The following is an 11,868-nucleotide window of genomic DNA, read 5'->3' on the forward strand; positions in this document are numbered from 1 at the left end:
ATCAATTAGGCTTTCTTTATGGTTCCAATCCATTTGGTGTTTTGTGTACTTCTTGTGCCATGATAAACATTTAATTTAAGGTGAGAAATTTTTCTATGACTTTGATGAAAATATTTTCTTTGTCTTTGTCCTGGATCTTCCTCCCTCCTTTAATCCGTTTATTCTTAGATTTACTCTTTTCATAGTGTCCCACATTTCCTTGATGTTTTGTCTAGGAAATTTTAGCTTTAACATTTTTTGACCAAGGTATCTATTTCTTGTCTTCAATGTCTGACATTCCCTCTGCCATATGCTGTGTTCCATTTCTGAGATTTGCCTCTAAATTTCCTGCTCAAGTTCCTAAATACTTTTCCATAGGTTTTCTTTCTTTTGGGTTTTCTTTATTCATTCTATTTTTACTTTTTGACCCTGAACAGTTTCATTAATTTCCTTCCACTATTTGCATTTTCATAGGTTTCATTAAGGGCTGTATTAATTTCCCCTTTAAGGAATGTTATCATATTAATTAAGGCAATTTTAAGTTATTTTTCCTGTCTTCAGCTATGTTAAAATACTCAGGGCCTGTGGTAGGATTACTGACTTATAGTGGAGACATTTTATCTTGACTGTTGTTGAAAATTTTGCTTTTATGCTGGTGTTAAGCCTTGTAGTTGTTGAAGTTTTTAAATCTAGTTGCTCATATCTAGTCTTGCCTTTGTTGGGTGGGTATTTGATTCCTTGGTGTTTCTTGTCCTCTCTAGTTCTTAGATGAGTGTGATAGTTGTGTGTTGCCTAGTAGGAATTTTTTCTGAAATTCAGATAGGTGTATCCACAGGGTGTTCCACATATAATGTCTTTCTAGATATTAGGAGCTGACACATAGGAATAACCATGGGTTGGGAGGGGAGGCTAATGGGGTCTACAAGTGGGAGAAAAAAACAGAGTACTACCTAGAATCTGCTTAGTCTCCTGGAAATGACAGAAGAGGGTAATGAAAGGCAGCAGCAATGTGTGGTCTGGTACAACAGAGCTAAGGATGAGACATTGAGGTTGGCTTTGGAGTAGCAGAGGGATAGGTGTGATGATTTGCATTTAGCCTTCTTCCCTTGTTGACCCACATAGCCTGAGGGTCTCAGGGAATACCTGTTTGAGTTAGCCACCCAGATAAAGCAATGCGTGGACAGAAGGAAGTTTGGAGGTGAAGAAGATCTGTGTGATCTACTCAAGAAGGGGCAGCAATAAGTAGAAGGCACTAGAGCTAGGGATGATCCTGGCTGATTTAATTTGATGTGAATATCTGAAATTAGATACCATCTTCCCTAACTGGATTGGCCTCTGTGTACCCTGAGAATGCTTGCCAGAGTTATGGAATATGATGATACAATGAATGGATGGAATAAAGTTATGAATGCTTGGGAGCTGTCATGTCTGTGCTAGAAAGTGAGCTTGCATTCTCTTCTAGATCATCATTGAGCCAATTCTCCAAGCTCCTTAGAAACATATTCTTAAATTATTGAAGAATTGATTGATGTAGATCCAACATTCTGAGATAACACACTCTCTAAAGAAACTGGGCAATGTAATAACAATGTAGCACAAACCCACATGAATAGAAGAAGGGAAAACTTAACATCATAACAGAGACTGATGATTAAGTTATTTATAAACTTGCTACTACCCGAAACTGACTAAGAGGATAATCTCTCTCTCTCTCTCTCTCTCTCTCTCTCTCTCTCTCTCTCTTTTTCTCTCTCTCTCTCTCCCTCCCTCCCTCTCTCTTTCTTTCCCTCCTTCCCTCAATTTTTCTCTGTCTGTCTTTCTCTGTCACTGTCTCTCTGTCCTCTCTGTGTGTGACTCTCTCTGTCTCTGTCTCTCTCTCCATTTTAGCTTTTTAGTAAAATGCTAGGATACAGACTGACCTTCTTTTGTAAATGACCGTTTTACTTTTGCCAGGACAGGACACACATGCATTCTGATAAACAAAATGAAGAGACTCAGTTCACTGGGATGCCTGGGCAAGGCCCTGGCCCTCGGGTGGAGTTGCATTCACTGCAGCAACTTCTTTTGGCTGCCTTATTTAAGATGCTGTTCTGTGGAGCATGAAACAGACTGGTGCCACTTATCAGTCCTCTCTTTCTCCAGTGGCCAGAATAAACCACTTTTACAAAACACCACCCTGGGCAGAGTCAGTTTTTAGGTTTCATTTGAGCAATTAGGGACAAGTGAGAAAGACAAATAAGGAAACCAACAGTGAGACTGTCATACCTGTCATGTGCCTGGACAGAGACATGTGGAGAGTCTTGGGCCAAAGGCAAAGAAAAAGAACCAGTTATCAATCCAGTTCTTTCACAGCTTTAACAATGGGCCCTTCCACACTGACAGTTATCATTCCAGCTGTTCATGTGTCAACACAAGTCATGCCATTTGCAGACAGACACCTCACCAGCATCTCCATTGGGAACCTGACAATGTAACAGTGTAACACTGTCCCAGGAGCTCAGTGCTCAGAAGTAAAATGTGAGAACTCACTCTGCAGGAGTGTGCTCCCCACCTTCCCTACCCTCTTACTGGACACAAGTTTCTCACAATTCAACTGAAGCAGAATTTTTCACTTAAGGACCCACCCCTCACCTTGAATTAAAGGAAATAAGAAACAAGATACCTTCCCTTCTGCACACCATCTCCTTTCCTTTCATCTACTTCAAGGGTTGAATATAAAGTTGACGTCATGAAAACCCAATTTTCACATGAAAACTAAATGCTATAAAAATGCTGCACAAGTCCTTAATAGCTGAGTAGTATTCTGAATTTTGCAGGCAAATGGCTGGAACTAGAAAATTTCCTGAGTGAGGTGACTCAGACCCAAAAGGACATGCATGGTATGCACTCACTAATAGGTGATTATTAGGAAAAAAAAGGAGTAAATAATACCCAAGATACAGTCCACAGAACTCAAATAGATCAACAAGATGAATGGCCCAAGTAAGGACACTTTAGCCCCACTTGGGAGAGAGAAGAAAGCAATTACTAGTGAGGAGGGAGGGAGGAAACTGGGAGGGAAAGTGGACACTAAGGGGGAGTGTTGGGGGGAGGGGAACCTGATCTGGTATTGAGTGAGAGAAAGGGACTGAAGCCCTGAAGGCCAGCAGAAAGAATGGAAACAGGCAACCTCTGGAAATAGGAGGTTAGGAGGACCCTCCAGAATGCACCAGAGATGAGAGACTCAGGACTCAAATGGAGGAACCTTTGATGAAATACCAGACAGTAGAGAAAGGGAACTTATAGAGCCTACCTCCAGCAGGAAGACAGAACATCAAGTGAGGGGTGGGGTTGCCATCCCACAGTCATAACTGTGACCCATAAATTTTTCTGTCTGAAAGAACTACAGGGATGAAAATGGAGAGGAGCCTGATGAAAAGAAGGTCTAGCGACAGGCCCAAAGTGGGATCCAGCTCAAGGGGAGGTCCCAAGGCCTGACAGTATTACTGAAGCTAGGGAGTGCTCACACAAAGGGGCCGATCATGACTGCCCTCTGAAAGACCCAACAAGCAGCTGAGTCAGATGAAGATATGTGCATCCAACCAATGGACTAATGCAACTGACCTCTGTTGTTGAATTAGAGAAGGCTGAGAGAAGCTGAAAAGAAGGGGAATCCTATAGGAGGATTAGCAGTCTCAATTAATCTAGACCCCCAAGAACTCTCAAACACTGGACCACCAAACAAACAGCATTCACCAGCTGATATGAGGTCCCCCAACACACATACAGTAGAGTACAGCTGGGTTCATTCAGAGATAATGCACCTAACCCTCAAGAGACTGGAGGCCCCAGGGGATTTAAAGGTAAGGGTGGTGGTGGTGGGGACATCCATGTGTAGACAAGTGGGTGGGGAGGAGGTATGAGATATGGAACAGTCAGAGAGTGAATGGGGGTGGGATAAAATGTGGAGTGTAAATAAATAAATGAATAAATAAATAAATTTTCAAAAAAGAAAAAAAAAAGTATTGCTCACGATCCTCAGAGAGTCACAGCTGCTTCCACACCAGCACTCACAGTTGCCAAAAGGCCATTTGTGTGTTTTCTGTTTATTTCTGGAGGGGAATACACAAAGCCCTCTGAATATCTTTCCTAGGTTTGCTTGTTGCTACCATAGAAGAAGGATGGGTCTTCTAGTCACAGAATTCAGAGCCTTAAGCTATTGATTTTGACTTAGGTACTAGAAGGAGAATCTCAGTGTGGGATTGTCTATATTTGGTTGACCTGTTCACTTGTTTATGAGGGGCTGTCGTAATTAAATTAGATGATATGAGAAAACCCAGCCTACTGTTGGCTGCAACATTTTCCAGGCAGAGAAAGTCTTAAGCTGTCTAAGATTAGAAACATCAAGCTGATCACAATCAAACAAGCAAGTAACCATGTGCACATTCATTTCTCATTGCTCTTGACTGTAAATATGATCTAACTTGCAGTTTGTAACTTTCTGTAGTAAAATTATAAGAAGAAATGCATCCATCTATCCACCTCACTTGTGTCTTCAGGATACATTGTCATAAAAACACAAATGAAACAAAAAAAGAGAGAAATCATGTATGTGGCAACAGATTAAGATGAGCCAAGAAAATCCAAGATGCAACCAAAAACTCTACACATTATCATCACAGCCAGTATTGGACCATTTAATTGCTAAAGTAGACAAAGTAAGACTTGGAGGGACATTTGAAATATATAATTTAATTGATGCTTCAGTTTATAAACATGAAAATTGGCCCATCTTTCAGATACAACATGACACATTTACTTCCTTAAAATGCTGAGAAAATACAGGGATTATATTTTGGGATACCAGATGAAGTTGAGTATGATAATATTATAGGACATGTATTAGTACTAATTTTCTGTTGCTGTGATACAATATCATGACCAACACAATTTATTTTTACAAGGTTTTATTTTGGCTTACCATTCCAGAGGGCTCCTAGTCATGGAGACACAATGGAAGCAAATAGTCGACATGAAACCAGGAACAAGAAGCTGAAAGCTCACAATCTTGAATAATTATGAGTTCAGCAGGGGTGAGAGAGAAGGAGGGAAGGTGCAACAAGGAAGCAGGGAGAGAGAGAGAGAGAGAGAGAGAGAGAGAGAGAGAGAGAGAGAGAGAGAGAGAGAGAGAGAGGCATGCAGATAGTAAAAGGTTTAAAACCTCAAAGTCTACTACCAAAGCCTCTTGCCAGTTAAGTACTTCTTCCAGTGACCTCTGAGACAGTACCAACAGCACCACGATGCAACCAAGTATCCAGATGCTGAGTTTATGGGATATATTTCTTATTCATAACATCACAGAATTTGTATCAAACTCAAGTGAGTCTTACCTTCTAAATGGCAGGATTTTAGTATCGTTTCCCAATTTGTCAATGATTACTCTCAGAAAAGATGCCTTCCATTCTAGACAGGACTCAAATGCATCCTCTTTGTGGAAGTTGACATTTTCACTCCCTATTCCTGAGCCTCATATATGTATCTAATAAATATAATAAGAGCTTCATACTATCTTATTGACATGAACTTATGGGGGCCATTCTCCTTTAAACCACCACAAATATGCAAAAATATCTGTGATAAGCCGGGGCCTAGCAAACACATAAGTGGAAGCTCACAGTCAGCTATTGTATGGATCACAGGGCCCTCAATGGAGGAGCTAGAGAAAATACCCAAGGAGCTAAAGGGATCTGCAACCCTATAGATGGAACAACAGTATGAGCTAACCAGTACCCCGGAGCTCTTGACTCTAGCTGCATATGTATCAAAAGATGGCCTAGTTGGCCATCACTGGAAAGAGAGGCCCATTGGACTTGCAAACTTTATATGCCCCAGTACAGGGGAACGCCAGGGCCAAAAAGTGGGAATGGGTGGGTAGAGGAGTGGGGGGCAGGGTATGGGGAACTTCTGGGATAGCATTGGAAATGTAATTGAGGAAAATATGTAATAATAAAAAAAGATTCAAAACATGATACATTTTCTACAGTTTTAATCCTAGGAAAATTTAATTTGAAACTAATCTACATATTTATTATTCTCAGATCAATAGTCATCTATGTCTCCGTCTCCTTTTCTTCCTCCTCCTCCTCCTCCCCCTTTTCCTCCTTCTCCTCCTTCTCCTTCTTCTTCATCATCTTCTTCTAGCTGAGTGATTCAAGTTGCAGTCAGGTGCCCTAGAAAAATACTACAGTTGGCCTTACTTGAACACACACACATAAAAACTACTCTATATCTTGGAAGGATGGCTCAGTGGATAAAACCACTTGGCATGAGGATGTAAGTTCAGGTGCCCAGGAGCCATACCAAAGTCATACCCGGAATGGAACTGTAATCCAGGTGCTCTGATGAGAAATGAGAAGGCAGGGAAAATTGAGAATTTTCACCAATAAATTAGGTTGGCATATGCAGCAGAAAACAAAAGGTGAATGCATGGACCAACAACTGGATTGTCCTTTGACCTCTTCCCATGCACATGACACACATGTGCCTGAGCTACAAGTGACCAAATTCTGAAATGACACCTTGGCTGAGGTTGGACCCATGCAGGCTGAGAAATCAGGTTGCATTCCATTTGGGTTTCATGTTCAAATATTATTTTCTAAGGATGCATATCTGTCTTCAAATTCCTTTAGCAAATCTCTTTGCTTTTTTCAAATATAGCAAGTGCCATGTTTTAATTTGAAAATTCATAATCATATATTTGAAGTATTCTGATTTGTTATTTTGTCTTATAGTTGATAATTTTTCCTATTTGATTATTAAGTTTTTTATATATTTCTAGAAAACAATGTCCTACATTTTTTTTGGACAAGAACATTTCTTTATAAACTGTTTAATAGATATTCACATCAGGACACAGGCTTTAAGAACAATGGAACTGGACTTTTGGATCTCATCTTAGACAGTACTTGATTTCTGGTTTTGAGAGAGAGTTGTGGGAACTTTGCCTGGAGAAATTTTTCTTTCTTTTTCTGTAAACTTCTCTTTCTTGCTTCAATGTAGGAGTGTTTCTTAATTCTTAGTCTGATAAAGTGATCCACATAAGGCATTGTGAAGAACCGCCTCCTATTGTATCTTTTACTTAGGTACCAAGGTATAGACCACTGCTTGAATTTGTGCCAGACGATTTGTCCAAAGATGTCTCTTCTCCAAACACCAGGTCTGGGTTTTGGTTGACCAGTCTGAAGAAGCCTTAGAGCATCTTCCCTCTCCTGGACAACTTATCTAAGGCATCCATGAAATCAATGACCTTTTCTAAGTGCTCTGGACTTGGCATTGGCAACCTCTGTCTCTTGGCCTCCTGCTCTAGAGTTAGAAGCATATTTCTTTCCGTTAGAAGGACATACCAAAGCTTAAGTAAGTCTTCGTTACTTTTGTTCCTCAGCTGCTGGCAGATCCATGAATCTCCAGATTTGACTTTTTCTTCCCCCCAGTTCTTTGGGTCCTTAACAAATTCTTCTAGTCCTTTCCTTGACAATGTGGTATGAAGTAATTTACACTGGAGAAATGATGTGACATGTGGTGTGTTCTTATGCAACAAACTAAGAGAAGGCCTGCCACCAGACTGAGCAGGGTCCTTAGGATTTACTATGGAACAAGCTGCCTTTAGGAATGTTGAGGCTTTTCTACAAAAACCCACTAGACTATTTGCAACCATGTTTCTAATGTAGACCTACAGTGTCCGTGTCTGATGTTCTACATTCTTGACCATTACTTCTGCATTCACTCTGTTTCTTTGGCTTTAAAAAAATGTATATATTGCCAGATGCCTAATGCATTAAAAGAACCTGCCATCAATGCAGAATGAGAGCTGCCTATGCAAATGGGCATACATAGCTGGTGAAAATGCTGAGAATAAAAGACAGAGTAATCAACCTCAAAGTGGACATCTATATTCACGTCTCCCTGTTGAGAAGGCTGAGGGAACATTATGAAGGAAGAATGACCCAAAAGACATACATGGGGCCTATCATGACTGCCCTCCAATAGGCCCAAAAAGTACCTGAAAGTGCCAGATGCAGATATTGACACCAAACCAATGGACAGAAGCTTGTGACCCTTATGGTTGAATTAGGGAAATGCTGGAATAGGCTAAGGAGGAGGGTGACACTATAAGAAGACCAGAAGTCTCAACTAACCTAGACACATGAGATCTCTCAGACACTGAGCCACTAACCAGGCATCATACACTAGCTGATAGGAGGTACCCAACACATATACAGCAGAGGACTGCCTGGTCTGGCCTCAGTGAAAGAAGATGCATCTAATCCTCAAAAAACTGGAGGCCCCAGGGAGTAGGGAGATCTGGTGGTGTGGTGGTGGGGACACCTTCATGGAGACTGAGAATGGGAGGTATGGGATGTCGAAGAGTCAGAGAGTGGACCAGGAGGGGAATAATACCTGGACTGTAAGAAAAGATTAATTAAAAAAAATTTAAATGAAAAAGAAGAAAAAAGTATAGCAAAGCAAAAGAGAGAGAGAGAAAGAGAGAGAGAGAGAGAGAGAGAGAGAGAGAGAGAGAGAGAGAGAGAGAGAGAGAGAGAGTATAGAGAAAGAGTTTAAGAGCAATCCAGCATTCTCATATAGATGATGCAGGCAATTCCAGTCTTGTGTCCTGAGATACTTACAGACAGGTGATAGCTGCTGGGAGAGGGAGAATCATTATGTTTTTTAAATAATATGAGAAGAGGTAGAAACCCACACCCATGGAAAAACTTGTAGCAATAAGTGCTCTTCATAGGCTGAAGAAGTAATAAAATAACTTGAAGTTGAAAGGGGGTGGGATTGTATTGAAATATTTGAAATTTTTATAAGGGAATAGGAAATGTACATATGATCACATTTCATTGTATATCTCCATGAAATTCTGAATAGTAAATACTAGTTTGAAGGGGGAAGTAACACAGCATATAGCCTTTCATCTTTTGTTTTATTCTTTTTAACCACAGATGTGAAGTTTTTACCACCTGAAATATTCTTGACAACACATAGACAGTTCTCTCTGATGTGCAGCAGTATTGTTTAATAGGATACCAGTTATGGCTTTGTCATAGTGATACTCTGTATGCTTAGGTGTCTGTTATGTATTTAGTCCAATTCCTTACTAATTATCGTAAGCCATCGACATCCCAAGGTCAAAAATCACATGTAGGGCCACAGAATCTTTATTTTCGTCTTTGATTCACTTACCCAAGCACTGGAGCTCTATGACTGCTTTCTCTCCCCTATCCCGGCATTCGGGTCAGATGGCATTCTTGTAGTCTCTGCTCTGCTTCTCCTCTGAGCTTCTTATGAAAGTCTCTGCCATTCAGTCCCTGATGCTGACTCACTTGCCTTTTCTAAAGCTAGAAATATGCCTATGTGAAAAACGGAAATATACACATTCCCAACGATGGCTCAGCAGATGAGTGCACTTGCCTTTAGGCCTAACAACTTGTCTTTCATCCCTACAACCAGAGAGGACCAACCTCCAGATGCTACTGTACTATGACCTCCAGAAGCCAACCAAAGCATTCATACCCACGCATAAATATTGACACTGACATGAGTAAATAAAAGTGATAAAAATAAAAGCAATTCTGGTCCAAATTAGAAGTGATGTAAACACACAGACACCATTTAGACTGTCTCTGTGTTTTATGTGTGCATGTGCGTGCATGTGTGCGTGCTTGTGCGTGTGTGTGTGTGTGTGTGTGTGTGTGTGTGTGTGTTGGCTGTTAAGGGCTTTGGAACCCAGTAGCAGAAGTTACATGTGTTTATGAGCTGCCTAACATGGGCACAGGGAACCAAATTTAAGTCTATAATCTGAAAGGTCATTGTGCTTTTCACTGATGGGTTATTTCTTCATCCCTGTGTTCAGAATTAAACAGCAAACAAACAAGCAAAAACAAAAACCAAACAACAAAAAAGAGGAGCTAGAAAGCTTCTTAGAAACTGAAAAGAATATAATAAAACAAGTATTCTGTAAATTGTGTTAAGATTTTGTATTTTTTCATTTTTATTAGCTAAGTTTTCACTTCCCATCATAAGCATATGGCACATTTTTTCCAAACTTCTATCTCCACATTTTATATACATGTTTTATCAGCAATAAATTTATAATTATTGTTCAGGAAATGTTTAGTCTTTTATATTATGCATGATAGCTCTTTTACTATTCTCCTTTATTCATTATAAGACATAAAACAATTACTAGTATTATGGAAAGCTCAGTCTATTCTAGACAAACTATTTCATAAGCATCACATGTTTTCATTTTATTACACATTCAAGCATAAAAGGAATGGTGGAATTTTTATTACTACTTTCTTCATATTATGTACTGTTATCATAAAAAAGTGAGCCAGGGTGTCCATCTCACACAGAAAGCATTAAGGGAGCTTAGGAGAGTTAAGAGTTTTCATCTATGTTGGGGGATAGTATTTCACCAGGGTTGTTGATTGTAAAGTTCCTTCAAGATGTATAAATTTGTTTGTGGGGATGCAAAACTTCAGCCATTCCATTGTTATACTAGTGCTTACATTTTAACTCATTATCTTGACACACAGAAGACGTAGGGACAATGTTGCAAGTCTCATATCTTATTTGCAAGTCCCACCTGCACCAGACATGAGTTTCTTGCCTGTGGAGAAGACATGACAATCACTGTGATTCTAATGATCACTCCCAAATACATGTTTGCCTCAGGCAGTTCTGGAGACAGGAGTTAAGAGTGTGGGTCCCTAATGTCTGTGAGGAAGAAACAGACTGAGTGTATACTGCCTATATCAGATTTTGCTTCTACAAGACGTTGCTCTCCAGAGGCCACTCCTTATCAGACAGCCTGGGCACTTTCTTTTGTTGATTCTGCCCAGTGTGGAGTACCCAGACTTCAGAGATCACCATATTAAAAAATTAAATTTGTCAAGAGAATCAAGTTGAAAACAGACTCATAGTCCTTGTAAGAAATCAGGCCGTGTACAACTAAAGCATCAGGTGGGTATTTCAGCTCCTGCAAAGGCTATACTAATCAACAATTATGAAAAAAAAAACAGCAAAAAAAGACTGAATAGTCTTATGAAAATATAAGTAAATATTCAGCTTGTTAGTAATAGTTCTCTTTTTGAGAAGCACTAGACATGACTGTACAGCAATTAAACCAAATTTGCATAGAAACTCAGTGATAGAGAATGGGACTACAGCAATTGGAATCAGTTCCTACTTTTTCATTTTGTGATTTTGATTTTTTTCATTTGACTCAAGTATAATAGGTTGTTTATGAATTTTGTTGTCATCTTAGAAAAAAATTATAAATTTACCTCATATATTTGCCTCGGATATCTCCCAAGGGTTGCCTTTTCTCTAATAAAGGATGTTAACAAATAATTGTGACCATTGATTAATCAACATGCTCTTGAAATTATTCTTTTTTTCTGTTATTAGAAATAGTCTTTTTCCTCACATTATAAATCCTGATTACTGTTCCCTTTTTCTACTCCTCTTCCTTCCTCCTCTCTTATCTGTATCCACTACCTTTCTGTTTCTTATTATAAAATAAACAGACTTCTAATGGAGAATAATACAAAATAAAATATAGTAAGACAAAAACTAACACTTTTGTGACCCATGTGTTCACAAATTCAGGAATCCCATAGGAAGACTAAACTGGAAGCCACAGTACACAAACAGAGGTCCTGATGCAGACCTACACATGCTGCCTCCATGTGTTTGTTCATATGAGCTTTGGTCATGTTAGAGGGCAGAGTTTCATGGTGTGCTCCATTGCCTTTGGCTTTTAAACTTATTCTGTCTCTTTTTCTACAGTGTTCCCAAAGCCTCAAGGGATTTACTGGATATATCTCCTGTAGTAATGAA

At 39.6% G+C, this 11,868-nt stretch overlaps 1 pseudogene; it reads right to left on the bottom strand.

The window, feature by feature from the left end:
• Positions 1-6,912: 6,912 nt before the first annotated feature.
• On the bottom strand, positions 6,913-7,672 carry LOC110295666 (large ribosomal subunit protein uL29m pseudogene; annotated as a pseudogene).
• Positions 7,673-11,868: the final 4,196 nt, after the last annotated feature.

The sequence above is a fragment of the Mus caroli genome, unplaced genomic scaffold, assembly GCF_978045245.1.
Source record: "Mus caroli unplaced genomic scaffold, Mus_caroli_1 scaffold_7, whole genome shotgun sequence".
In the NCBI taxonomy this organism is placed as follows: Eukaryota; Metazoa; Chordata; class Mammalia; order Rodentia; family Muridae; genus Mus; species Mus caroli.